General features: G+C 40.6%; 1 protein-coding gene across 2 annotated transcripts in view; it reads left to right on the forward strand.

Moving 5' to 3' along the window:
- Positions 1–27493, forward strand: part of LOC112607927 (contactin-associated protein-like 3) — a 236635-nt gene that overhangs the window by 84336 nt on the left and 124806 nt on the right. The window lies entirely within an intron of this gene.

The following is a 27493-nucleotide window of genomic DNA, read 5'->3' on the forward strand; positions in this document are numbered from 1 at the left end:
TTGCTGCTACTAGTCAGTCACTAGAGTTTTGCATCTTTACTCTCGTGACCATTTCTCCAGTTCTTGCTCTCCTTTGGTGTCAGGTATCACCCCCAAACATTTGTCATCTCATCACCTCTGAATTAGGTCCTTTCGCCAACAGTAAAGCCCTGTGTTTGCCAGTTGGTCTCCACCTCAGAAATATTTACTAATTTCTCTTCTGTCATGGAAATGACTTCTGAGATGGCTCCATTTCCAGATGCCTTTCTGAATTACTATGAGCTACAATGGCTTGCCTGCTCTTTTCCCTGCCAGTATTTGAAACTCAGTTATTTTCCATTCTGTCTTACAATGATTCTATGCAGGCATTTTCCCCAAATTATACATATGACATAAATTCATGACAAATCTAATATTTATATGCCACTGCCTAAAACATGTGTCATTTAGGCTATCTTTACATTCAGAATATTATTGCTTATTTCAGATTGTGAATTCCTAATATATGAGTCCCTTTATCAGAAGCATTTGAACCATCTTGCCTAGGGGCTGGGAACAATGAGACTGAGACCTACTGGGCTCCATTCCTAGGAGGTTAAGGTATTCTTAGTCACAGGATGAGACAGGAGGTCGGCACAAGATACAATCACAAATACCTTGCTGATAAAACAGGATACGGTAAAGAAGCTGGCCAAATCCCACCAAAACCAAGATGGCGATGAGAGTGACCTCTGGTCATCCTTATTGCTCAACATAAGTTAATTATAATTTATTAGCATGCCAAAAGACACTTCTACCAGCGCCATGACAGTTTACACATGCCATGGCAACGTCCAGAAGTTATGCTATGTGGTCTAAAGTGGGGAGGAACCCTCAGTTCTGGGAATTGTTTGCCCGTTTCTTGCAACACTCATGAATAATCCACCCTTTGTTTGGCATATAATAAAGAAATAACTACATTTATTTGAGCAGCCCATGCTGCTGCTCTGCCTCTGGAGTAGCCATTCTTTCATCCCTTTACTTTCTTAATAAACGGGCTTTCACTTTCTGGACTTGCCCCAATGTGTTTCTCGCACAAGGTCGAAGAACCCTTTTTTGGGGTCTGGATCGGGACGCTCAGGTAACACTGTCTTATTTCTTCATATGGATGAATTCTTAAATCGTCTCCACAATGACTATTTTCCTAATACTTTTAAAAATAAAATGGATAAGAATATTAATAATGCTGTATTCTTAATGACTCTCTTTTTGATTAAAGCGTAATATTATATCTAGTTCCGTCACGGCTGGATTACCTTACAGAGGTTTCTGCTTATAAAGAGACATGCATTTCTCAAGGAAAACTCTCCCCCATAAATAGCGGGACCTGAACAACGTGGCTTCTCTCCCATCCATGTTTCCAATTCCTGTCTAAATAGGCTTTGCATAAAATCCTTTGTTTATTGCGTTAGAAACATATTCTTCCTTTCACAGATGTCCTTGTGGAATAACCTGTGGTGCGATGGAAAAGATTCAAGTGTCAAGACATTAGTTCTGAAGCAGCCGTTTGGTGTCATGCATGAGAATAAAAGATGGGCATTAAAAACATTAGCACTTAACCTCAGTCAGGATTTTGTCTGTGAAACAGAAAAAAATCCAGGAGAAATCAGATTTGATCTGCATTCTGAAAATGAGAATTTTTTTTTTTTACATTTAAACTCCTATCTCTTATTTTGTATTCCTTAATGTCCTTATTAATCATTCAAATCAAATGGCTTGTCTTTCTTTCAGAGCCTTGTACATTTTAAAGCCACCATGTCATTCTTTTTACAAGAGAGAAAAATTACTCATGCAGTAGAAAGAGTTCCCCAGGGAGCTATTGTGCTACACTCTGGCAAGAGTTTTATTAGCTAAGCTTCTGACTGAAAGGAAAAATAAATTCAGATTTAGGAACGGCTTCTATTTATTGTAAGGAAGTTTACAAAAATTACTGAAAAATATCCCAAGAACACAATGTAGATTTACTCTGGTGATATTTTTTGCATCTTTACTTCTCCAAATAATAAAAAAGTTAAACGGCCAATAAATGTACATTAACAGCGAATTGTTTACCCTTGAATCAGAATGAATTCATTACTTCAGTAATTAGTCAAGCAAGCTCAAATGAAAACTAGGTTCTCCTAAAGAGCTCACACATCAGTATTGCCAAGTCACAGTTAAAACACCTCTAAACAGAGAAATTAGCCCTATCACATCTCATTAATTTGCTGTCGATAGACTTTTGAACACACACATTGAGCTTCCATATGTACAAGTACTATGGGTTTCTTTTATTGTTCTAGTTAGAGTCTTAATACTAAGATTTTTTTTTTCTTCATCTGAGCTAAATTCCTTAAGCTGTGACAAAATCTTACGAAAACTATTTCTGAAAGGAAACTGCATTTGTGTGCTGTGACCGGGCAGAGCAAGCTGTAGCTACCTCTGAGTTCAGGTTCAGGAATATGCATTTCTTATCCTTCCCAAATCTTTTTTCATGATACCTGCTTTGGGCATTGTTTGGAGCTTCTGGTTGCCAGAGGTCCTATAGGATCACATCTTAGATCAAGGCAGGCCTACCTGCCAGAGCTGCAGAACACTGGCTACTGGGCTGGTCATCCTCGCCCTTTCTCTCTTCTTCTCTCTTTTCCTCTCCTTATCTCCTCCATCCCTTCCCCTCTGTGGATCCTTACTCTCCAGTTCCTTGTGTGGTAGCACGAAAAATGTGGCTGGATCTGGTACCCAAGCTAATATGTTAGAGGAAAATGGTTAGTGAAAACCACCAGCACACTCCCTCTGTTCTGGCTTCTGTGTGCATTTTAGCAGTGGATTCTGGAAATAATAGTCCCACTTCAGCTATTTAACCCAACACTGACTGGAATGCTAGGAATGTCAAATCAGGTAGGACAGAGTTTTGTCATCAGAGCAAGCAAATGTCATGTGGACTGGAAGACAAAGCAGGACACAGGTAAGAATGCAGATTCTGAGTCAGATCGGTTGGGTCCAAATACTGGCTTCACCATTTGCTAGCTGTATGAACTTGGGCTAGCTGATTAACCACTTTGTACCTTGTTTCTTCATCTATGTAGTAGGTATTATTATAGAACATACTTATAGGATTATTGTGAAAACGAAACCAAAATGATCTGTATAAATTAGTGATAGATCTGAGGTCATCAGTACATTGATCAATGGTAAGAGTAGATGCCTGATTGCAGAGGACTTAGGAGAGGAAATGAGTTAATGAAAAGGAGAGAGCAAATGATGAATACTTTCTCTAGAAGTTGGGATGCTTAGAGAAAGAGAGTGCGACAGCAGTAGCAAGAGGGACATAACGCTGGCAGAAGACGGTGTGAAGTGGAAGCTAGAGCGACTAGAGCATGGTCACTGCCAGGGATGCTGGTAGAACTCCCATGCCCATCAAGAGCTTGGAGACAGCAGAAACTCACAGAGTAGCTGAGGGGCAAGGTCCCAGAGGGATAGCAGAGAAAGGATCCAGAACACGGAAGACACTGAAAGACAATAATGTTCTCTGAAACAGGAGGAAAATAGCTACTTATATATGCTTTATTTTAAATTTCTGAAAGGGAGTTTATGGTTGTTTCTTACCTACTTGATGTTCAGAAGATTCAAGCTCTGTGATATGAGTGATGAAGGATCTGGTGCAGTGGCTCATACCAGTAATCTGAACACTTTAGTAGGCTGAGGCAGGCAGATCCCCTGAGTCCAGGAGTTCGAGACCAGCCTGGGCAACACAGTGAGACCCCCGTCTCTACAAAAAGTACAAAAATTACCTAGTTGTAGTGGTGTGTGCCTGTAGTCCCAAGTACTCGGAAAATTAAAGAGGATTGCTTGAGCCTGGGAGATCGAGGCTGCAGTGAGCTGTGATCGAGCCAGTGCACTCCAGCCTGGGTGACAAAGCAAGAGCCAGTCTCAAAAACAAATACGCAAACAAAAAAGTGATAAGAGTAAAGTGGAATTAAGGTAGGAAATTTTTATGTGTGTGTAATAGAGGATGTGGAATGGAAAAAGATTTTGACAGGGAACAAGAGTCACTAGTACTAGTACATTTCTACGCTGGAAACACCTGCCCGGACCGCTGCCCAGACCACTTAAATCCGAACCTCAAGAGAGTAGGAACTAAGCAGTATGTTAAAGAATCCACCTGATGATTCCAACATTCATTCAAGATTGAGGACCATTGTCCTCGTAGCATACAGACCCCAGGATGGAGACCATGAATAGGGACCCCTACCTGCACAGCTGGCGGATTTTCTCCAGCAATAGTCAGCTGTTTGCAGTACCTGAGAAGGCAACTGAGAAGACTGACCTAGAGTTAGTATCTGTAGGTATGCTGACATTGAGGATTTGGCGACATAAATGCTAACAAATTGGCAAAAGAGTAAGCAGAAAAAAAGGTACCGTGCTGTTTAGGCAATGTGGAGAGGACAGTGAGATCAAGAGAGGCTGATAAAGAAAATCAGAAACAGTCAGCATGTCAAATGAGCTATAGTGTGGGAGTGAGAAATCTGGGAATATCCAGAGGTGTACAGTCAACACCGAGTTTAAATAATATTTCAAAGATGGTGCCCCTATCCCAGGTGGTGATGAGGATGGCGGTGGGAATGAGGCTGAGGTGGAGCAGCTGTAACTCATTTGCATCAGGGAACTTGAAGTCAAAGGATCTTATTGATGTTCCTCAAGGACGTTCATATTGTGGCTTTTGGGATAGAGGAGAAGGTGATAAGTGTGAGGGAATGACTTGGAGTTTAGAAAATGACAATGGCCAGGAAGGGTAGAGGTAGCTATAGTCAAATTATATTTAAGAGAAGAGAGAACTTTCTCATTGTGTTAGTTCAGTTACTTTTGTGAGGAAGTGCAATGTTGTGAAATGAAAGGAGATTGGTGAAAATGTGTCCAGACCCCACCACAAATAAGATGAGGGGAAATGAGGAAACTGCATTCCTGAATGTTACAAGGGCAGGGGTGTCCAAAAGAAAGATCTAAGTTTTAATCAAGGTGTAGATCAGTGTCCGACATCCAATATTACCGAGTATTTATTGTGTACCAGGTGAGATTTTTAGAATTTTAGGTTCATTCTATTGTTTACTTTTTCATAATTAACTTGGGATGAAGAAATACAACTTCAGAGAGGCTCAGTAATGTGCTCACGTCACACAAGCAGGGCCTGTATCAGAATCCTTGGGATGCCCACCTGGGGAACCAGTCTCAATTTCTATGCTACACCAGAATATTCTGAGATAAGATTAAAGTAGTCTTTTTTCTTCCTTCTTTCCTACCCTCAACCTCATCCCCATTCCCTCTCTTCTTTCTTTCTCCCTTCCCTCCCCTCCCTTCCCCTCCCCTCCTTTTCCCTTCCCTTCCTTACCAGGGTCAAAGAGCGCACAGAAAAAAAACTGGGGAAGGAAGTAGAGCAGTGGGGAGTGCATAGGCGGGTGGGAGTGCGGAGAGCCCGGATAAGGACAGATTGACCTGAGGATCAATGGCATAGGATTTGAGGACATGTCCAGGGATGACAGGGATGAGAGGCCTGGGGGAATGGCTGCTAGTGGGTCTCTGAATGGAATTCTGAGGTTTGCTGCCGTCCCAGCCCAGAACGTGTCCCTCTTCAGGGTTCCACACAGAAACATTAATCCCAAATGTTTGGCGCGCTGTGGATTCGGTCTCCTTGGTGGGAGTGGGAGCGAAGATCAGGCACAGGTGTTCCCCTCAGGTTCGGAATTTATCAGTGAGGATAAGTTTAGTGTTGGGCAGAATGCATTTCCTGCCTTTTAAAGGAATATGAATTTGCTCAGCTAAGAAGGACCACAGGGCACTTTCATGTAGAAGAGGCGGAAGACTTGGTTCCAGGTCCAAGTTCTTTTCACTCTGAGTCGTGGGAACACCTCCTCCTTTCTAGTCCCTCAGGCGTTCTGTTGTCTAAAGAAATCTGAACCCAAGTGGCTGGTCCTAAAGCACTATCACAGAGAACCAAAGGAGACAGGGAGAAAGGATGAAAAAGGGATGCAGGTGAGAGGGGCGAGGGGCAGGGTGCTGGTGCAGTTCACACCAGAAGGAAGGGAGGAAGGGGCAGAAGCGGGGAGGAGGGGAGGAGGGGAGGAAGGGGGAGAGGGGAAGCAGGGAAGGAGGGAAGGAAGGAGGGAGGGAGGGAGGGAGGGAGGGAGGGAAGGAAGGAGGGAAGGAAGGCAGGCAGGCAGGCAGGCTGAATGTTTTCATCTCACCTCGCCCTTCTCCAGGCTGGAGGTTGGAGAACTCAGCTAGACTCATTTCTTTCTGTTTATAATTTGCTTTGTCATTTTAACATTTCATTTTTATTTTATTTTCCCATTTAATCTTGTTTTGGGATTGAATTTGCTTTGGTTTTGCTTTCTGCTTTTTTCCTCCTGATTTTAGCTTTAGTAACCACTTTCCGCTTATTATTGACATTTTACTTTGTGTGCTGAAGGCTAATTTTCTACCTTCATTCAAAGTCTGAACCCTGCAGTGATGCCAAATAATACGGAGAAGTCTGATTGTCCTTTATAAAAACAGTAACATTTTATAAGTTAAATCACATTCACCTTGAAAGAAATTATGTGCTCAATAAACCCTGAGAACCGCGGCCCCAGGGAGTCACCGTGCACACATCTTAGTTGTACTTTCACATGGACGTTAATGAATGTGGCCAACAGCTCATAACTCGTATTTTAAAATGTAATACAGTATTTAAGACAAATACTGCTGAAGTTTGTGTTTTTGTTTTCCTATACCATCTATGGCTTAAATCCTACATCCAAATATATATTGCACAGTAAACTATCAGGAAGACTGAACCGTTGCCAAACCGTGGCTTATATTGATGAGCACTGTGAGAAACAAATGCTACATTGGGGTGAAAATGAATGAAATTAGCAGTAGGGACTGAGAAGGACTTCGAGCTGCTGTGAGCAAGTGAACAGGAAACTGACCCTCTGCAGACTTGAGTAGGACCAGACACAACTCTTCTAGAAAGGTAGAGTAGGAAAACATCTTCCTTTTTCAAAGTGTGTATAGTTAGAGCCCCCAACCCAATGCATTTTCTTCCAGTATTACCTATTTTTTTATATTCTATTTTTCAATCTAATTTCCTTTTCCAGAGTGGAAAAACAACATTTAACTCTGGGAGAGTTTTAGTGTAATTTTGAACTCTGTTAAGCTTACTGAAAGTTAAAAAGAATGGAACGTATTTTAAAATTTACATTTTGCTGTGTGGTTTCTATGGTATGTGTAGGCCTATTGGCTGTGAAACACCCAGCTGCTCTCACCTTTCAAACTCCTTAGTGAATTTATTAGAGCAAGAACCAAGAAACAAAAATAAAACCTTGTTTTCCTTATTTTCTTTCAACCTTGCTTCATCCGAAAGTGTATTTGAAGTGGAAATCATTTGAATTTTCCACAGTGCGTTATGTTCCCTCAGAGAAGATCCTAGGAGTAATCACCATTACCTCCATTTTGCAAAGGAAGACGGGAAATTCAAGGGGGATGAGTGATTTACATTGTACTTGGAATTGTGACAGGTCTTGAACTCTGATTTATTTAGATCTTCCACCTTAAAAACCATTCCCCCCAACCCTGCCATCACCACAAAATCCAGCACTGCCTCCCTCAGTTTCTAAGTAGGTGACATGTGGACAGAAAGATTCTGGGAAGTCCTGGTTTCTCAGGGTGGCAGCGTTTTCTACTGGAAGTTTCTCACAGGCTGGTCCTTGTGTTGTTTGCAAAGTGAGCCCACAGCACTGACTGTAGGGAGGAAGACAGGGACAGCAGCTCTGTGGGAAATGGAAGCAGCAGAGAATTCTGACTATCCTCCATCTACCCCATGGCTGTCCTGCAGCTGCGGGACTCTGACAGCAGTTCCAGTGGCCCCTGTTGTTCTCCCAATTGCTCCGACTTGGAAGAGGGAATCCCAGAGGACAGGTTACTATTGGGCCTCTAAGCTCCTCACAGCACTGAGGACATACAGAAAAGTTCAGTGACAGGAAAGTCTGAGCCCCACCGAGGTGATATTAAAGATGCGGATTGCTATTCTGTATTTAATTGAATCTTCAAGGTGTGAATGTCAAGCTGAAAATGACATGCCAATATTAAGATGTTAGACCAACTCAGCTTGTGATTTTAAAAATTCTACCGTATTTTCTTTATCCATTCCACCCATCAATGGACATTCAGGTTATTTCCACATCTTGACTCTTGTGGATAATGCTGCAGTAAACATGGGAAAGCCAATATTTCTTCAACAACTTCATTTCATATTGCGGGGTGCGGGGGGTATATACCCAAAAGTAAGATTGCTGGGTCATATGATAGTTCTATTTTTAATCTTTCGAGGATCTGCCGTAATGTTTTCCATTGCAGCTGTACCATTTACATTCCCACCAATGGTGCAAAAGGGTTTCCTTTTTTTCACATCCTTGCCAACACTTGCTATCTCTTTGGGCATAAATTTCAGTTAAACAAGTTCTAGAGATCTGCTGTACAAAACTGTGCCTATAGTTAATGGTACTGTATTGTTTCAGGTGATAGATTTCATGTTAAGTTTCTTACCACAATAAAAATAATTATGCCATAAAATATGCATAAGACTTTTTCAATGAATATAATACTCAAAATCTGCAACGGAAATGCTTCTTAGCAACAAGGGACCAATAGGAGGATTATATCCTTTCATTCTTCAGCTATATTTAAAGTGAGTATTTAGAGTTGAAAAATGATCAGTGTATTTTCACTGTTTTTATTTGGAGTCACTACACAAACAGCTATAAAATTTTGAAGAAAAATAGGCTTATGCAGAAGTATAGAGAAAAAGATTACCTACACCCACAGACCTGACTCCTAGCAAGCACAACTTGTAAAGTGTGAAACAGCTTATATGTTAGGAATGTAATTATAAATTGGCAAAATGTCCTTTTCATCACACTCCAGTACATTTTTATTGCTTTCAGCTTGCTCAAGATTTTTTATTGCTCAGGATTTTTCTCTGAAATGTACTTGGAGGAGAGAGCTATACATTGTAAAGCCATCCACTGTCTTACAAACCCTTACCTCCTGAACCACTGCCTCTGGCACAGGCGTTATCCTTTAAGTCCACAGAACCATCTCAGGGCAAATGGGGAAGTGGGCCAACGTAGTCTCTTCTAGTTCCCTGTGTGGTTCACCTGTTTGCCGATCTGAATTTTTGTGGACCCCGTCTGAGTCGGTTGTGCTCAGGAGTCCTGTAAACTCTCCGGGCGCCAGCCTGTGCGCTCTTTGTTCCTAGTCCAGGGTGTGCTGGTGTTCTTGTTTAATAAACATCTTGGACAAATGAATGAAAAAGGCACTAACAGATAAGAATCGCCACAAAGGTTATTTAAACTTTAATAATGAACTTTAAAAGGCTTGTAGGCCCAAAACAATGAGTACTTTGATGGTGACACCTCAGATGGGAGAAATGGAGGTGATACTTTGAGAGAAAGTGACTGCAGTAGTCCCCAAATTCCTGGTGGATGCCAGAAACTGCAGTCGGTACTGAATCCTATGTGTACTATGTTTTTTTTCTTATACATACACACCTGTGATGAAGTTGTTTTTATAAATGAGGCACAGTCAGAGATGAACAACAAGAACCAGTAATAAAATAGAAAATTGTAGCAATACACCAGCATCACTACTTGTGCGCTTTGGAGCCATTATTAATGGAAATAAGAGTGATTTGAACACAAGCACTGTGATACCACAGCAACCCACCTGATAACCTAGATGGCTCCTTAAGTGACTAATAGGTGGGGAGCTTATAGGGCATGGATGTGCTGGACAAAGGGGTGCTTCACATCCCGTGTGGGACAGAGCAGGCTGACCTGCGTTTTCATCCCATTACTCAGGATAGTGAGCAATTGAAAACTTAGGCATTGTTTATTTCTGAAATCTTCCACTTAATATTTTCAGGCTGTGATGAACCACGGGTAACTGAAACTAGGGAAGGCAAAACTGCAGATAAGGGGGGACGACTGTATTTCTGATGTACTTCAAATTACACTTTAAAATTTGTCTATAGAAAATTGTTTGTGTTTATTCTTACAGACCTGTGGAACCAATTTTAAAATATCCTAGGCAGGCTAAAATAATTGCTTCTGCTATCTCATTTTTTAAAAACATTTTTATTTGTGAGATAAATCTTTACTTTTATCTTACAAATAAAAAAGATAAAGAATACAATAAAATATATTTGCACTTCTAAAATTTGTATTATTAAGCTTTAAATAAAATACAGGAAAATAGCTTTACTATACTAAAGTAAGGAATTCCCTTCTAAAGCCTCAAATCTAAAATCTATAAAATAATCTAAAAGAAAAGTAATGAAAATCAGGGCCAGGTGTGGTGGCTCATGCCTGTAATCGCAGCATTTTGGGAGGCTGAGGTGGGTAGATTATGTGAGGTTAGTATTTCCAGACCAGCCTGGCCAACGTGGTGAAACCCCGTCTCTCCTAAAAATAGAAAAGTTGGCCGGGCATGGTGGCGGGCATCTGTAATCCTAGCTACTCAGGAGGCTAAGGCAGGAGAATCTCTTAAACCCAGGAGGCAGAGGTTGCAGTGAGCTGAGATCCCACCACTCTACTCCAGCCTGGGCAAAGAGTGAGACTCTGTCTCAAAAAGAAAAAGAAAAAGAAAATATTTGTATGTAAGCTTGGGAATCAGTCTTGCATTTCAGACAAATTTGGGTGAAGGTGATTATGGTTGTCATGACAATAAAATAGTGACCATCTCTGAGCAAAGGGCTTAATGAAGTATGTGGGAAGTGCTCAAAAACATAAACGATGATGATGATGATTTGAATTTGGGAATATAATCCCATTTCCTCTGGGCTGTTCTAAAGCTAGCAAAAAGTCAATTAGTTAAAAAAATTTCATTTCAGAAATTAGGTTCTGTGGCCTAGAGGAAAAATATGCTGTGTATTCTCATCAATCACTGATTTGAATGGTTACTTAAAATACACCTCCATGTGCAGGTAAAAAGAAGTTACTCAGTGGTGAGTAAACGTGTGGACTAGAAATACAGTCATCCCTGGATATCTATGGGAGATTCATTCCAGGAGTCCCCCACCCCCAAAGATACCAACATGCATGGATGCTCAAGTCCCTTATATAAAATGGTGTAGTTTTGTATGTGACCTATGTACAGCCTCCTGTATACTTAAATCATCTCCAGATTACTAGTAATACCTAATATGATGCAAATGCTGTGTAAATAGTTGTTATACTATATTGTTTAAAGAATAATGACAAGAAAAAAATGTTTGTGAATATTCAACAAAGGCACAGCCATCCATTTTTCCCCACTATTTTTAATCACAGTTGGATTCGTGAATGTGGAACCCATGGCTATGGAGGGCTGCTGAGTGTACTATATCCCTAGAAACTTTTTCTGAAATAGAGATAAATAAGAGTAAATCTTACTCACACTTACTGGGTTGCAGCATTGTTTATAAGAGTGAAAATTGACAACTGTCTAATATCTGGAGGTTTATCCATCTAGAACAGGAAGATCATGTTAAATATATACCATCCCAAACTATGCAGATCCTAAAAAGAATTAGTGAGACCCAAATGCATAGAGAGATGTCCACGACATACATCATTTAAGTGAAAAAAAAACTGGAGAAAACATGTACACTGTACAGAAATAAAATATGTGTGAATATAATGTTAACTCAAAGTGCATTCACTGATCTGGTGATTCTAGGGAGGAGAGGGGACAGATTGGCAAAAGATGGCTTACTCATTTTACTCCATATATTTAGATACTTGAATTTTTACAAGGACACATTCGTGTACATAAACATATAGGCTGGTGCAGTGGCTCATACTGGTAGTCCCAGTGCTTTCAGAAACCAAAATGGGAGGAGTGCTTGAGATCAGGAGTTTCATTTGTTTTGTTTTGTGAGACGGAGTCTCCCTGTGACACCCAGACTGGAGTGCAGTGGAGTGATCTCGGCTCACTGCAACCTCCACCTCCCAGGTTCAAGCGATTCTCCTGCCTCAGCCTCCCGAGTAACTGGGACTACAGGTGCCCACCGTCACGCCCGGCTAATTTTTGTATATTTAGTAGAGATGTGGTTTCACCATATTGGCCAGGCTGGTCTCAAACTCCGAGGTCAGGAGTTTCAGACCAACCAGGGCAACATAGCAAGACCTCATCTCAACATCAACAACAAAAAATTAAAATTAGCTGGGCATAGTGGCATGCGCCTGTAGTCCCAGCTACTCAGGAGGCTAATGTGGGAGGATAACTTGAGCCCCGGAGCTCAAGGCTGTGCCGGGCTATGGTTGTGCTGCCGCACTCCAGCCTGGGTTACAGAATGAGACCCTGTGTCTAAAACAATAAAAAATATGTAAGGAATTAAAAATAATGAGAATAAACACTCTGTGTTTACTATGTTTCAGGCACTGTTCCTCACAATGTCACTCTGAAATATATACTATTATCATAATTTTATGCATGAGAAAACTGAGGCACTGAAGGATTTTTGTCCAAAGTCCCACCTTTAGTAAGTGGTTCCAGAGTCTTTATTATTAACCCCCAAGATCTTCTGAGTGATTTTATCTTAAAATAGGAGGTTAGGCAGATGTGGGTGAGAATCCAGCTCCGCCCTTGACGGGCTGCTGAACTCTGAGCCGGTCATACTGAAAGGTGGCATCTGATCTGAAAATTGAATTATAGGAGAAGTCAGCCTGGAGGAACCTTTGTGAGCTCACTTGCTAATCTGTAAAATGGTAAAGAATAACTGCCTTATGGGATTACTGTGGTGGGAGGTGCTAGCCAGGAGGCGGCTTCGGTAAAGAGGTCCCAAGTACCCTTTGATTCCAGAATCTCGGAATTCCAATTTTTACATCTATTTAGAAACTCAAAAATGTACTCCAGAGTTGTAAATATGACCATCTAAGCATTCTGAGGTATAGGGGAGAAATATTTAGAAGAGTCAGTTCTGAATCATCACACGCCATCTAGAATTCCAGTTGGATATTTATTTGGTTTAATAAGTAAGCACATCTGGGAGACAAAGATGGAAGATTATCAGCTGCAATTTTATGAACCTTAGTTTAATCATGTATTTTCTTATAACCCACAAGGTACCAGGCATTGTGCTAGGCGCTGGGGGTTCAGAGCATACCGTGAGAGAAGATAACGGTGAGAGATAGTCCATAAACAACTATTCAAATAACATAATACTTGAACATGAGAAGGACTATTAACAACAGCAATTATAAAAGGAGTCATCATGTAGAGTGGATGGATGGGGGCTTGAAGGGACAGTAATCTTAGGGGGAGGGAACAGAGAAGGTCACACTGAAGAAGCAATACTCAGTCTGAAAATTGAGTGGTAGAAGGAGCCAGAGAAGATCTGGGGGAGGAAGATTATGACATAAGGGGCAGGAAGAACAAAGCCTTGGAAACAGGGACAAGCTTGAGGGATTTGGGGGAATAAAAAGGTTCATTGTGACTGAAATCAGCAAACACATAGGAAGGGTGTGGGAGATGGAACCCGAGAGGAAGTGCTCAGAGCTTTGGGGGTCTTGTAAACCAAGGGCAGTGGAGGCTGAGAACTGAAGAAAAGAGGTCAGACTTGTTGGAGTGATCTTGGTGATCATTGCAACATCAGCATCAGAATTATGAGGAAGAAAGTCAAATTGTAAAAGGTTTAAAATTAGTGAGTGTGGGAAAAGCAGAAGCAGTAGCTTTATATTTCTCTTTCCTGGAGAGAGGTGCCGAAGGCATTCAGGAGTAGGGGAAAGAAGACTTGGAAATTCCACGTGGTTCACTCTAAGAAGGAAAGTTATTATGTATAGATGATTGATAGATAGATAGATACATATAGATAAATAGGTAGATTATGTATAGATAGAAAGATAGACGATATATAGAAATAGAAGAAAAAATGCATGCCAGCTGTTTATGGTTACGTTCCTAACAGAAATAATAAGATCAATAGAAATAATCAACATGCACCATTTTCTGATGTGTTAGAAAGTCGATATGTAGTGTCACATAACTGAGACTGGCACTGTAGCCAGTTCTTCTGCATTTCATTAAAAACATTATCTCTACCAGGTGTTGTTGTATATTGGCATTTTTCCATGTATCTATAATTTTTTAAACTACCCCAAGGTAGAGCCAGCATTATTTTAGAAGTAAATTTAAAACCTCTTTGCTGGACGTGCTGCTTGGCATATCGAACATGGCAGGTTAGTCAGCCATGCTGTGGCTGTGATTCAGGCAGCCTGATCGCATTTGCAGTGCTGCTGAAACAGGCAGTGCTCTCATCCTTCATTTGATGGTGATTCAGACTAAAATTACTCACAACTTATGAGGATCATTGTTAAATGGCTGCTGAAGATTCTGATATTTGAAAATAATATCAACTAAAAGATAATATTTCTCAGAACAATTTGGAATTCTTGGTATAGACTTGAGGATTTAGTAGATTGTTTCCTAATTTTGATGAGAAGTGCATCGTAGTGTATAAAAATGTAAAATGCAATTAGCCCCTGCGAAAGTCATGGTTGGAGTGAAAATACAGAGTTGTGATAGACATGTAATACATATATGTATTGTTCTGGCACATATGTACCAGTAAAATACATAGGTACCACTTTGATCAGTAAGAGACCGTTTATATTACCTTTCAATTTGTAAAAGCTGAATTAGCTTTTCACTTATATTTATTTGCTTCTAGTTTATTACTCAAAGATGGATGAGATTTTATCTCAAAATTGCCTTCAGTAAATCAAATTCGGTAAAATTGGTTTTCAAGAGTATTAACCAACATTAATGACCATTTTTAATGGGAAAGTGATTCTTTTCTAAAGCCTAACTTTAGAAAGTTTGCACTGAGAAACAGATTTTTGATATTTGTTTTTATAGACACAGTATTTAGTTTTTGTCTTTTTTGATATTTTCCTCAGAGAAATCATTCACATGGGGTGCTGTATGGACAGAATTCTGTTCCTCCAGAATTTATATGTTGAAACCTTAACCCTGAATGTGAGTGTGTCTGAAGACAGGGCCTTTCAGGAGGTAATTAAGGTTAAATAAGGTCATAAGAGCGGGACCTAATCCTGTAGGATGGTGGTCTTATAGGAAGAGAGGGAGAGGAAGAGAGAGAGAGCACTGCCGTGTGAGGACACAGTAGGAAAGTGGTCGTCTGCAAGCCAGGAAGAAAGCCCTTGTCTGGTACCCTGGTCTTGGCCTTCCCAGCCTCCAGAGCGGTGTGAGAATAAGTACCTGTTATTTAAACCTCCCAGTCTGCAGCATTTTGTTATGGCAGCCTCAGCAGACTAAGGCAGAGTGCCTGACACCTAGCCAGACACGTCTACTGTTTTCAACGTTCTTTTGTGCCATATTAATGATTAATAAACCTCAACACATAACTTCAAAATAAATATTTGCAGAAAATAGATTCCTTTTGAAATTAATCCACCAGTAAATTATTCTCTGAACAAAATTTGCTATGTTATCTATATAAACCATTCACCCAAATGCTTCTCTTTGTCTACCATTATCCCCGCCATGTGAGGCCATTTGTTTGTAAACAGTAATATTTCATGTACTTCGGCCATTGTCATGGGGAGCTACATTCTCTCTGTGAATTGTACGTGAAGATAGAACAGAATGCAATCATTCGCTTTTAGAAGGAGCCAGTGTAGGCCGTGGGTTTCAGTCTTAGACCTGCGAGTTCAAAGCTTAAGATATTGAAGTAACAACATATATTTTGGATAAGTGATACAAATAATTATTTTAAAGCTATAGTGTTAAATGGCAGAAAGGTAACTGTGAAGGCCATAAAATCCCTTTGGAAAGATGTGTAAGGGAGAATAAATCTACTAAGAGATTTGTAACCAGAAAAAAGGCATCATGCAGGCGGGGCTCTGGGAGATACTAACAGTAGAGTGTTTGGACAGGTCCCGTTCGCACAAACTGACCATCCATCTGACACGGTTGCCCCCGCCTGCTCTCAGACAAGCTTCAGATCCACCTGCAGCTTCAAGACATGATTCTATTGCTTTACCTGAAATAGCAAAGGAAATTTTTTTTCTTCAAATTTTATTTGAGTTCAGTGACCTTATAGCTCCAAGTCCCATTTTCTGAAGATAATCTTCGTCCAGCCAGACTTGGAATGGAAAGAGAATTCACACAGAAAAGGAGAAAAAAGAGAGGAAACGTATTGAGTGAATGCTTCCGTGTGAAGCACTCTCTGAAATGTTTTACATTTATCACATTTAATTTTCATGAAGACATATGGGAAAATGGAGGCGTAGCAGGCAACGTGTGTAAACATCACTGTTTACTCATACTGACATGGGCTAAATAAAGATAGAATGAATGCCTCTGAGAGTTATTTATGTATAAGAGCTAATTACGTATTTTATCCCAAACATAGAGCAGCCACACATTTTGGACTCTGTGGAAGTCACAATTTCAAAAATTCAGCACTGTCTTCTTCCATACTTTCATCTTATCATCAAACCCTCTGTCTCAAATTTAGAACAGTACATTTGTACACAGCTCCAGGCCAAACCTTCTTTTGGCATCTGTGAATGAAACTGCAGTTATATAGCGAATATCAGCATCAGTGGGAGATCCAGAATTAGTGTGGCTTGAAGCTGAGTCGAGGCGCGGTGGCTTTAATTCAGAGCGGCTGCTAATCCAGTGTCCACGGACACCCTCTTAGAGAAAAGAATGCAAAGTACGGGGTGCAGGAGATGATATTAAACCAAGTCTCCCAATGTAGGTGAGCACAAGGAAAGAAGGGAGAGGCAGTGTATAGAGGTGATTTAAAAGTTTTCGTATAGTAGAAGCACATCCTGAACCAATCAGGAAGAGTTGGTTTTAAAAAAAAATCATGAAATGGATATTTTGGTGATTCTGTTTTGAAGGAGAAGGTGAGAGAAAAATCAATCAGAAGATTCAAACCTAGAGATAAAGAGACTCACACCCAGAGAGAATTACGTCGTTTTGCTAGAGAGGTCTAGCAAAACGAAGTAATTCAGCAAACGAAAGATTGAAGTTAGGGTGAAGAAGTGTCTTCTGAGGGACCCGTGGGCCTTGAAAGAGGCTGAGAACCCTGTGTGGTCCCCTTGGTCAATCCTAATTCAGAATCTAAATCATAGCACATCTCTTTCTGTCTCTCTCTCTCATTCTCGCTCTCTATCTCTTTCTGTCTCTGTCTGTGTCTCCCACTCCCTTCTCTGGGCAGGAGAAAACAGCTGTAGGTGAGGGAAGGGTGGTGTGCAGTTAAGGGTCCAGGCCAGCTTTCTCAGGGGTCGTACTGGGCTGGCGAGGATCTTTGCAGCCTGAAGGCACCAACACTGGTTGAGATAAGGGCAGACCAGATGGAAGGAACCTGGCACAAGCCATTTGATTAAACACCCCTGACCCTCACCCGTAAGTTGGAGAGAACCAGTCTCCAAGCTTCAAATTCCGGAGTAGGATCCCAGGTTAAGGAGGGAGGAAGTGCCAGGAGCACACACAGACCCAGAGCCAAGGGGGAAGGTCTGTACAAAGCTGCCCCTATCCTAGGCATCACTGGTATGCCTGAGTGTCATGGGGGACAGCGACCACATAACACGCTTGGGGAAATGGGTGAGAGAGCAACACAGCGTGGCTAAAGATGAACAGGCTGTTCTAAAAGAAAATACAGACTAAGAAAAGATGATCACAATGAACCTTCAAGAGTGGTTACTTTTGGGGTCCAGTGAAAGAGTGGCTATCATTTTTTAGCTTAACTTTTATTTCAATTTTCTTTTCTTTTTTTTTTTTTTGAGACGGAGTCTCGCTCTGTCGCCCATGCTGGAGTGCAGTGGCACGATCTCCACTCACTCCAAGCTCCACCTCCCGGGTTCAGGCCATTCTCCTGCCTCAGCCTCCTGAGTAGCTGGGACTATATGTGCCTGCAGTCACACCCAGCTGATTTTTTGTACCTTTTTTAGTAGAGATGGGGTTTCACTGTGTTAGCCAGACTGGTCTCGGACTCCCGACCTCGTGATCCACCTGCCTCGGCCTCCCAGAGTGCTGAGATTACAGGTGTGAGCCACCATGCCCTGCCTTATTTCGGTTTTCTAACCAAGAATGTTTATGTGCCTAGTGCGGTGGCTCACACCTGTAATCCCAGCACTTTGGGAGGCCAAGGTGGGCGGATCACGAGGTCAGGAGTTCAAGACCAGCCTGGCCAACATGGTGAAACCCTGTCTCCACTAAAAATACAATAATTAGCTGGGCATAGTGGCGCGTGCCTGTAATCCTAGCTCCATGGGAGACTGAGGCAGGAGAATCTCTTGAACCCGGGAGGCAGAGGTTGTGGTGAGCTGAGATTGCACCACTGCACTCCAGCTTGGGCAACAGAGCAAGACTCCATCTCAAAAAAAAAAAAAAAAAAAAAAAAGAATGTATATGTGATCATACTTTGTTGGTTGAGTAATACATTTATTTTGTATGTCAACAAGAGTTATCTGACTTGTAAGCCTAAGAACCATATTTTGTTTTTTTCTTTGTTATTCTCAGCTTAAAAAGAGACAAACAATAAAAGGAAACAAACAGAAAGTCCTCAAAATGTAGACTTACAATTGTGCACTGATGGAAACAAATGAAAAAGCAACACATTTATTTCCATATAATAAAACACAAACTGACATATTAAAAATGGGAACTTTTTTGTTTAATTACTTAGTTGGGTACATTTTATTTCTATTCCTTTGGGAGTCAGCTGAACATCTTTCTGGGAATTGATCTCCTGGGGAAAATCAGGCACCCTGGGGTCTCAGCTTTCTGGATTCCTGAGGATGTGCCCTACACCTGACAGGGCAGAAACAAGGACAGAATGCCTCGTGCTTACTTCAGTTTGCTTTTCAGATCCATATTTATTTTTTCTTTTCTCTCCAGCTCAACATTGAACTTTGCATGCATAGTGAGCGTTCATCTTGAATTTATTGTTAATTACACAGCTATCGTCATTTTGGTTTAGCAATATTGCCGACTCATTTAAATGCCAAGAAAAGCATTTTAATTTATTTACTGAAACTTCTAAAACAGCTTGAAAACATAGCTCGGTGGAGGTTAGCCATTTGATTTCAACAAATTTCAGATATATATGGCTGGATTCTATTTAAATTAGTATTTTTTTCTAAATGCAAAATTGAAATTTCTTATAAATGCTCATCATTATTTTATATAAAAATATCAAACCTCTGTGATGGTAAACGTATTTCCCTTATTAACATAGTCTAAGATGTATTTAAAATTTCTAATTTGATAAGAAAATTTTGAATGGGGATAATTATCATTCACTGTTTCTGGATTGTTTCTCACCATTGAAATGAACAGTCATCCTCTTAAGAAAAACCCAAACTGAAGTTCTCAAAACTGGGTTTGGGAGAATTATAACTGATTTGAGATTTAGTTGATAATGCATCATTCCTGATTGGGAAATGATTAAATTTTTAGCAATTGGCACTTGGGCCAATTTAAAGTGATTTGAGATAGATCGTAACTGCAGTATTATTACTGGGGAAATGGAGTATTTGTTCAAGATAGGTCTTGTTCTTTTAACCAATTTTCCTTTTTTCTTGTGATCTGAACTTATTTCAAATTAGTTAGATGAGACATGGCATATGCTAATCAAGCAAAATTTAATGGTCAATGAAGATGTTGATACATTTCCTTGTTCACATTTTAAGCACATATTGCAAACACAATTAATATTCTCAATCTCAAAAACATTTACAGTCATCTCCCTGCAAGGGATTGGTTCCAGGACACCCTTGGATACCAGAATCTGCTCATATTTAAGTCCCACAGTCAGCCTTGTAGAGACTTTCGATACAGAGGGCCAACTATATTTATTGAAAAAAAGGTGGTGACACATTCATTATAACCCAGAAGTGGAAATGTGAAGGAAACCGTCTTGCTTTAGTACAAAAGGCATGTTTGTGCCGGGTGAAATGACTGAATATAGGAACAATATTTAAAATTAGTTCTGTAAACTCGCATATTACCTAACCTAGTTAAATATGGCTTATATGCCTCTGGTATTTGTGTTTTTTAGTCCAAGGCATTTTCCCTTTTTTTCTCTCTGATTACTTATCTTTCTTCTTTGTCATCAATATTCACAGTATTGAAGCATCTCTTTCATTTCTTAGTCTATTTGATTTCCTCTAAAATGTCATTAGCATACTCTTTACATACTCAGACACGGTACTAATTGATTAAATAAGTTCCAAGAAATACATAAAATTAAGCAAATTATTACATTCAGAACAAATGAGAGACATTTAAAGTTATAAACCCCCACCAAACTTTAAATTTTCAGCAAATAGAAACTCTGTATGAATATGATTTTAATTAACAGTCACTTCATTTTAAATAATCATGTCACTTACAGAGGTATGATGTTAAGAGGTTTGGTTTTTGCATAATCGCTGTGAGAGGGTGAGTGCTCACATGAAAAGCTCACCCAGCTGAACCCGGAGGATTCATGCAGTGGGGAAACTGAACCTCCGTTCAATGTAGCCTTGCTGAGGAATATTGAAAGATGTGACTAATCATAGGTACTAATGCCCTATTGGGACAACCATAGGTCCTGATAGAGAATTCTGAGGAACTTAACACCAGAGCAAGCCTGATACAGAAATATGTAAAACAGAACATCAGAGTAAGCTCACTGTAATTACTGGTGCAAACTGAACATCTGCTGACTATTTTCTGAAGGTAGGATGATGTGTAACTGCAACATTAATTCCATATAAATGGAGCTGAATATTCATGATAGCTTTGTAGCCACTTGCTGCCTATCTGCATACATTCAGGGTATTTGTTTTGCCCAATAATAAAATCAACTGATTCTGTGTTTATGAATTGGCATGTTTCTTTGAGTATTGATTTCCCCCCCTACGATTTGGTGATGAGGATGGGACTTCTTGAGTGGGTGCTTCTATTGGGTCAATTTGTGGGAAGATTTGTGGCCACCTTCTTAAAAAGTCATTTTATTGTGATAGAACACACTTTAACATAAAATGTGGCCTCTTGGATTAGGTAAGAGACCCCGACTATTTGCTTAAAAGTCTCCCATTATCTACTTTGGCTCAGCAGGATTGGGTTCCTAGGGAAAATTTCAAACCCTTACTACAAATTTGGAGTTATTGTTGAGCAAAATGTGTAATATGGGCTCACAGGTCCCATATGATTCAGCATAGGTTTTAATGGCAGAAAAATAAAGGAAGTCCAGGATGTTGCTGGCAGGTCTCTCTCTTAGAAGGGTTATTTCGGCCGGGCGCGGTGTCTCAAAAAAAAAAAAAAAAAAAAAAACAAAAGGGTTATTTCACTCTGTTATGTTTAGAATGGGTAAACTTGTGAAAATTCTGCTTTGCAATGGCCAGAGAAAGGCTCTTTTTTCTTTTTGAGATGGAGTCTCGCTCTGTAGCCCAGGCTGGAGTGCAGTGGCGCGATCTCGGCTCACTGCAAGCTCTGCCTCCTGGGTTCACGCCATTCTCCTGCCTCAGCCTCCCGAGTAGCTGGAACTACAGGTGCCTGCCACCATGCCCAGCTAATTTTTTTGTGTGTTTTTAGTAGAGACGGGGTTTCACCGTGTTAGCCAGGATGGTCTCGATCTCCTGACCTCGTGATCTGCCCACCTCGGCCTCCCAAAGTGCTGGGATTACAGGCTTGAGCCACCATGCCCGACCGACAAATTAGTGTATGCATGGAGATTTGAAGGAAAAAAAAAATCCCAAATAAATGGATAATTTATATTCCTGAGATGAAGTATTCAGGAATAAACAAAAGAAGAACCAACAAGAATGAATTTAGAAACTGAAAGAATAGAATAAGAAACTGAAAGCTCTTTTTCTTCCTCCAGCTTCTGATTGCTTCTCTGCTGTCATTCCTTTTGTTTCCTCTGCTTCTCTTCACCCTTCTTTGCTCAATCTGGGATCTCAGAGGAGGGAGGTAATGGTCTCTTGGATGAATTGGAAACCTGGGATGAATTCCTTTTAGAAGGAGCAAATTGTTAGCTTTATTAGAATATCCTGATATTGGATGTCTTAGTTCTGATCCCATCTCTGTGATTGCCTCTGAACTGAATATGCAAAACATAACTAAGGATCTATAAATTATTCAGAAGAAAGATCAAAGAGTCAGTGAGAATTTGGGTAAGAGATTGTATCCTAGAATAAAGGTTTTGGGTTGCTGAATGGTTAGTTGTCTTAAAAACTTAGAAAAAATGGAGGGAGTCAGACTACTATGGCATAACAGGGACTGAAACTACAGTGCCGTACAAACCAACTTATTTTTCATTTCATGCTGAAAATCAGTCCTATTCCTTTGCAACTGCAGTGACACAAACGCCAGAATCCGTATTGCCTTCCCCCACGTTGATATACTTAAGAGTTTTTTTTCTATTGCTCTGGGAAGATTCACACAGATTTGCAGAAGTGCTCTGCAGCATTTTGTCAACATATAGCTACACACATGAGGATAGAAACTGGCTGCTGTGTGATGTGTTGCCTCTGGCTGACTCGCTCAACTAGTGGAACAGGTGTGATAGAGGCCAAATTGTAAGCCCCTCATCAGGGAGTGCCATGGCCTCAGGAAACCAGCCATCCACCTCTTTCCATAACTCAGTGTGAGGGACTACTGGTGGCAGTCCTTGGAGCCTCTCTGCATATGGTGACCTCTAGCAGTGCTACAATAACACACTCAAGAGGCAGGTGTGTCCCTGTCGCTTTTCATCAGCAGTGCACTGAAGCAGTTCCTAAATTTTGGGGGCTGAATCCAAGGGAAGATCAGAATATATCCTTGGTCCTCTACCTTTTATAGCGGCCTTGTTGCCAGGAATTTCCCGGCCAGCAATTGTCAGGAGAAAAAATAGTTAGATGGCAAGGGTGGACAGTTGGTGCCAGCAATCCATTTTGGGAAAATGTGGGGAAGAACTTAAGGCTGCAGTGTTAGCTGCCCAGTTCACAGAGGAGACAGACTTTATTGGGAGCCAACAACAAATAAAAAGGAATGCTCTAATGGAAAGTTGATGTATCACTGTTGTAAGAAACCAGGATATTCAAAAAGGGGATGCTGAAGAAATTAAGGAAGATGCAAAGGATTCAACCTGAGTCTGAAGCTTTATTATCTTCTCTAGGAGATTTTTCTCCTGAGAAACTAGATGAGAAATAATTGGCAAACGGTGCAAACTAGTGGGCAAAACTGACATAATGAGGAAACCTTTGAGTTGGGAAGCAGAGACTTTTATGTGTCTGTTTCTTTTCCCCATCTTAATCTTTTCGTGTTCCTTTTGTGTGTGTGTGTGTGTGTGAGAGAGAGAGAGAGAGAGAACCCTGGAGACATGTATTCTGTAATTTCTTCTGACCCTTTTTGTTTGTTTGTTTTAATGTTTTGGGTATCTCTGGACAACCTTGTGTCTGTTCTTGCTGCTCTGAAATTACTCTGCAAATAGATCCTTTGTAAAAGAAGCATGCTTTTATCTAGTCTCCTGATGTACCTAGCTATATTTGTTGGAAAGGGACTCACTGTGTAAACTAATGCCCACCACCCATTCTGTATTCTAGGTGAAATTATTTTGGAGCCCTGGGAGACAAGGCACCTGATGTGGTAAAGATGTGCCTTCTGAAACCAATAGGGACAGTGGGGGGTGGCAATCTCACCTTACACTGGAATAGATGAAGAAATTCACAAGAAGTAGATCCATTTTTCTGAATTCCAGTAACAAATATTTTAGTAAAATATATCAGTCCTATAATTAAATAGCTTACAACAGGGAATAGCTCAATTATAAGAAATAGAATCTATACATTTTTTAATTAGGAAAATGAGCTGTAATAAGGGGCATTCACTTTGTAATACTTCTGTGTTACCTGTGAAAAAGGAAGGAAAATTTGACAGGGAAGGTGGACCTGTTCATGGATTTGTACAGGATCTTATAGAAATAAATATGTTTGTGATTCTTCTCGTACCTGTGCTTGTGCTACCTGACCTTGCTACTATTTCAATTACAATACCTATATCAACTACATATTTTTCTGCATTAGACTTTTGTCCAGGCTTTTTTCTGTACCTTTAAATGAGAAATCAGGGTTCGTCTTTACATTTACCTATGGCAGCTTTCAGTATTTGTGGCAATGGATTCCTCAAGATTCAGAGATTCACCTACTGTATTCTCTGGATATTTACTGTTCAGGAGAACTTAAAGTCATTTTCCTCACCTTAGAGTTTCATGCTGATTCAATATGCAGATGAATCATTGATAGCTGCTGACACCTTGCATGTGATAAGAAGAAAATGTAACTTTGCTACAAATTTTTAGCTTCCTAAGCATATAAAACATCCCTAGGTAAATAGCAATAGTGTCAAACTGAACTCAAGTATTTGGGATATTTATGACTGGCCAGTAAAAAACAGTCCCATCCTAGAGTCAGCCTGTTTTACAAATTAAGCCACCCATGATTAAAAATCAAGTTTGCCAGTTTTGGGGGTTGGTTGGGAATTGCAGTCAGGGGATCCCTGCCTGTTCAGAAAAGGTGAAGCCTCTCACTGAGATGTTACATCAAACATCACTGGCACCTTTACTGGGGTCATGTTAGCAGTGGCAGATCTGTAGAGGTCTGCAACAACCTCAGTTCTTGCTACGTCAGAAGAAGGAATTCAACCGAGGAGCTTAAGGCAGAGGGAGAGACTGAGGCAGAGACTCAGAGAAGGAGTGAATGTTTATTAAAAAGTTTCAGAGCAGGAACCAAAGGAAGTCAAGTACATTTGGAAGAGGGCCAAGCTGGCGACCTGAGAGATTCAAGTGCACAGTTTGCCCTTTGACTTGGGTTTTTTTTTTTTTGTTTTTTTTTGTTTTTTTTGTTTTTGAGACGGAGTCTCGCTCTGTCGCCCAGGCTGGAGTGCAGTGGCCGGATCTCAGCTCACTGCAAGCTCCGCCTCCCGGGTTTATGCCATTCTCCTGCCTCAGCCTCCCGACTTGGGGTTTTATACATTGGCATTCCACATGCACAGTGGCCTGTCAGCACTTGGGAGGGGACATAGGCATAGTGTGTTCACTGGAATTGTATGCATGTTCCTAGAAGGAGGTCATATACCAGTTAAACTCTGCCATTTTGCCTCTTAGTGCGCATGCTTGAGCCACTCACCCAGCTCCTGAGATCATATCGGGAAGCTTCTGATCACCAGTTTCAGGTGTTTGTATCTACTGCGAGACTGCCTTTCCCTGGCACTGTGGGAAATAAAATAAAATTACTATTTTAGAGAGACGGTGTAACAACTGTCTGACCATCACCCGATGGTTGCCTGAAATTCCTGGGGTTGAGGGGTCCTCTTCTTCTCTGCTCATGTCTGACTAACTACTGTAACAGAAGAAGCTGAAAAGCCTTTCAAACCCTTTAAGGACCTATTGTCTCCCCACATGTATTCATAACTGTGGTAAACTATTCTACTCTTTCCATCTGGAGAGTAAAGGATTTGCTAGTGGTGTGCTTACTCAGAACCTAGGCCCTGACTGTAGACCTACTGGTTATTCTCCTGTTGTCTTGTTGGATTCTGTTGTTCTGTGTATGCCAGGCTTTCTACACGCCACAGTAGCTCTTCTGATTGTGTAACTGCCCAATGGGTTCTTCTTGCTGGCTGCAAAAAAAAAAAAACCATGGTATTTGCGTATTTGCAGTAAAGAAAGAGTTTAAATTAACTCAAGGTCGGCCACACCACTTTAGAGATGAAGTTATTAGTCAAGTCAGTCTCATCGAAGGCTCACAGGTTAGGGGTTTTTCAAAGGTAGTTTGGGTGAAGGGCTAGGGGTGGCTAGGCAATGCGTGCTTGCTGCTGATTGGTTGGGGGTGTAATCATAGGGTGTGGGAAATGATTCTCCTGCCTACTGAGTTACTTCTGGGTGGGGCCACTGGAGCGGTTGGCAGGTCCAGGTGGAGCCATTGGTAGTCAGACATGCAAAAAACCTGAAAAGATACCTCAAAAGGCTAATCTTAGATTCTACGATACTGATGTTATCTGCTGGAATTAATGAGGAAGTTGCATATCTCGTGACCTCTGGACAAATGGCTAGCAATCATTTATGTCTACATTTTAGCAGAATTTAGGCTCCTCTATTCTCCTAGCCTGGTGGTCTATCATTAGCTTTAGTTTTGGGGAAGGGCTATTATCATTTAAACTATAGACTAAAGGTCTCCCACGGTTGGCTTGCCTAAGGCCAGGAATGATTAAAGGCAGCTTGAAGGTCAAGGGCAAGCGGGGAGTTAACTAGATCAGGTCTCCCCACTGCCATAATTTTGTCACTGTTAGAATTTGTGCAAAGGCAGTTTCAATTTCACTGTTAGAATTTGTGCAAAGGCAGTTTCAAAGCGCAACTTTGACCCTAGGACATTGAACTTCCATGTACCTCATGTTGTTGCTGCTGTTTTACAAATTCATAGACACAACATTTTTAGTGCACTGCCAGATAAGCTACGAGCAAGTCCTATTATCTAATATTAATGTTATTCTAGGCAGGTGGCACCTTTTGAGTCTAGTTACTCTGTTTGCAGATCCTAACCAAATAGGAGGATGTGACTGCCTCATAGTCACAGAAAATACTCAAACTAGGCCTGACTCATTCGGTATTCTTGTTCCCAATGCTGGCAATATTGTTCATTGATGGATCTTGTGTGAGAGAGGCACAGGGATATAAAATTGCATCTTATGCAGTAGATATTTTGTAGGTAGAGATGGCTTTTTCTTAGAACGTATTATAAATGATTACAAATGTAAAACTATGGTGAAATAATTTTGTTTGCTTTTCAAATGATTTTTGTTGCTAAAAACTAAAATTAAAAATAGCGAACAAGTATCCTAAATGTTTTTGAAACTATCATCATAGCGATTCTCAGACTATCAAGACTATGAACTATTTTCCATAATGGGATACTGATCATAACAATCATAACCATTTTTATGTGCATATCCAACATCTAATATTCATGGATAAGGTCATATGGAACATCCAGTTTAATGCTCACAGATTCTTATGTGAAAAAATATATATTTGGTCATAGTTAAAATGGACAAAATAAGTGAGTCTGACGGTCGGAGAGTAAATACATCAAACAAACAAATGATTACAGTTTTCAGTTAGAATAACAAAAGCACTTAGATCGTTGATTTAATAATAGTGATTCCCTAGCTAATTTTTTCATCTGTGCAGGTTGATTCTCAGGGATGAAAAAGTGTGAAAACATTCCAATTAAGTAAATTGCTCTGCAGTTGGTGGGAAGTACTAAGTAATTACTTGTGGTGAGTCCAGAGATGAAGATGGAGTGGGCATCTCTGAGTCACCCAGGCAAAGGAAGACAGGTGCTGCTCCTCACAGCGGAACAAGGGGCTGGGTTTAGAGAGACTGGATAGAATATAGCATTAGGAAGACTAACTCTAACAATCAAGTCAA

This window comes from Theropithecus gelada, chromosome 15 (genome assembly GCF_003255815.1).
Source record: "Theropithecus gelada isolate Dixy chromosome 15, Tgel_1.0, whole genome shotgun sequence".
Classification (NCBI taxonomy): Eukaryota; Metazoa; Chordata; class Mammalia; order Primates; family Cercopithecidae; genus Theropithecus; species Theropithecus gelada.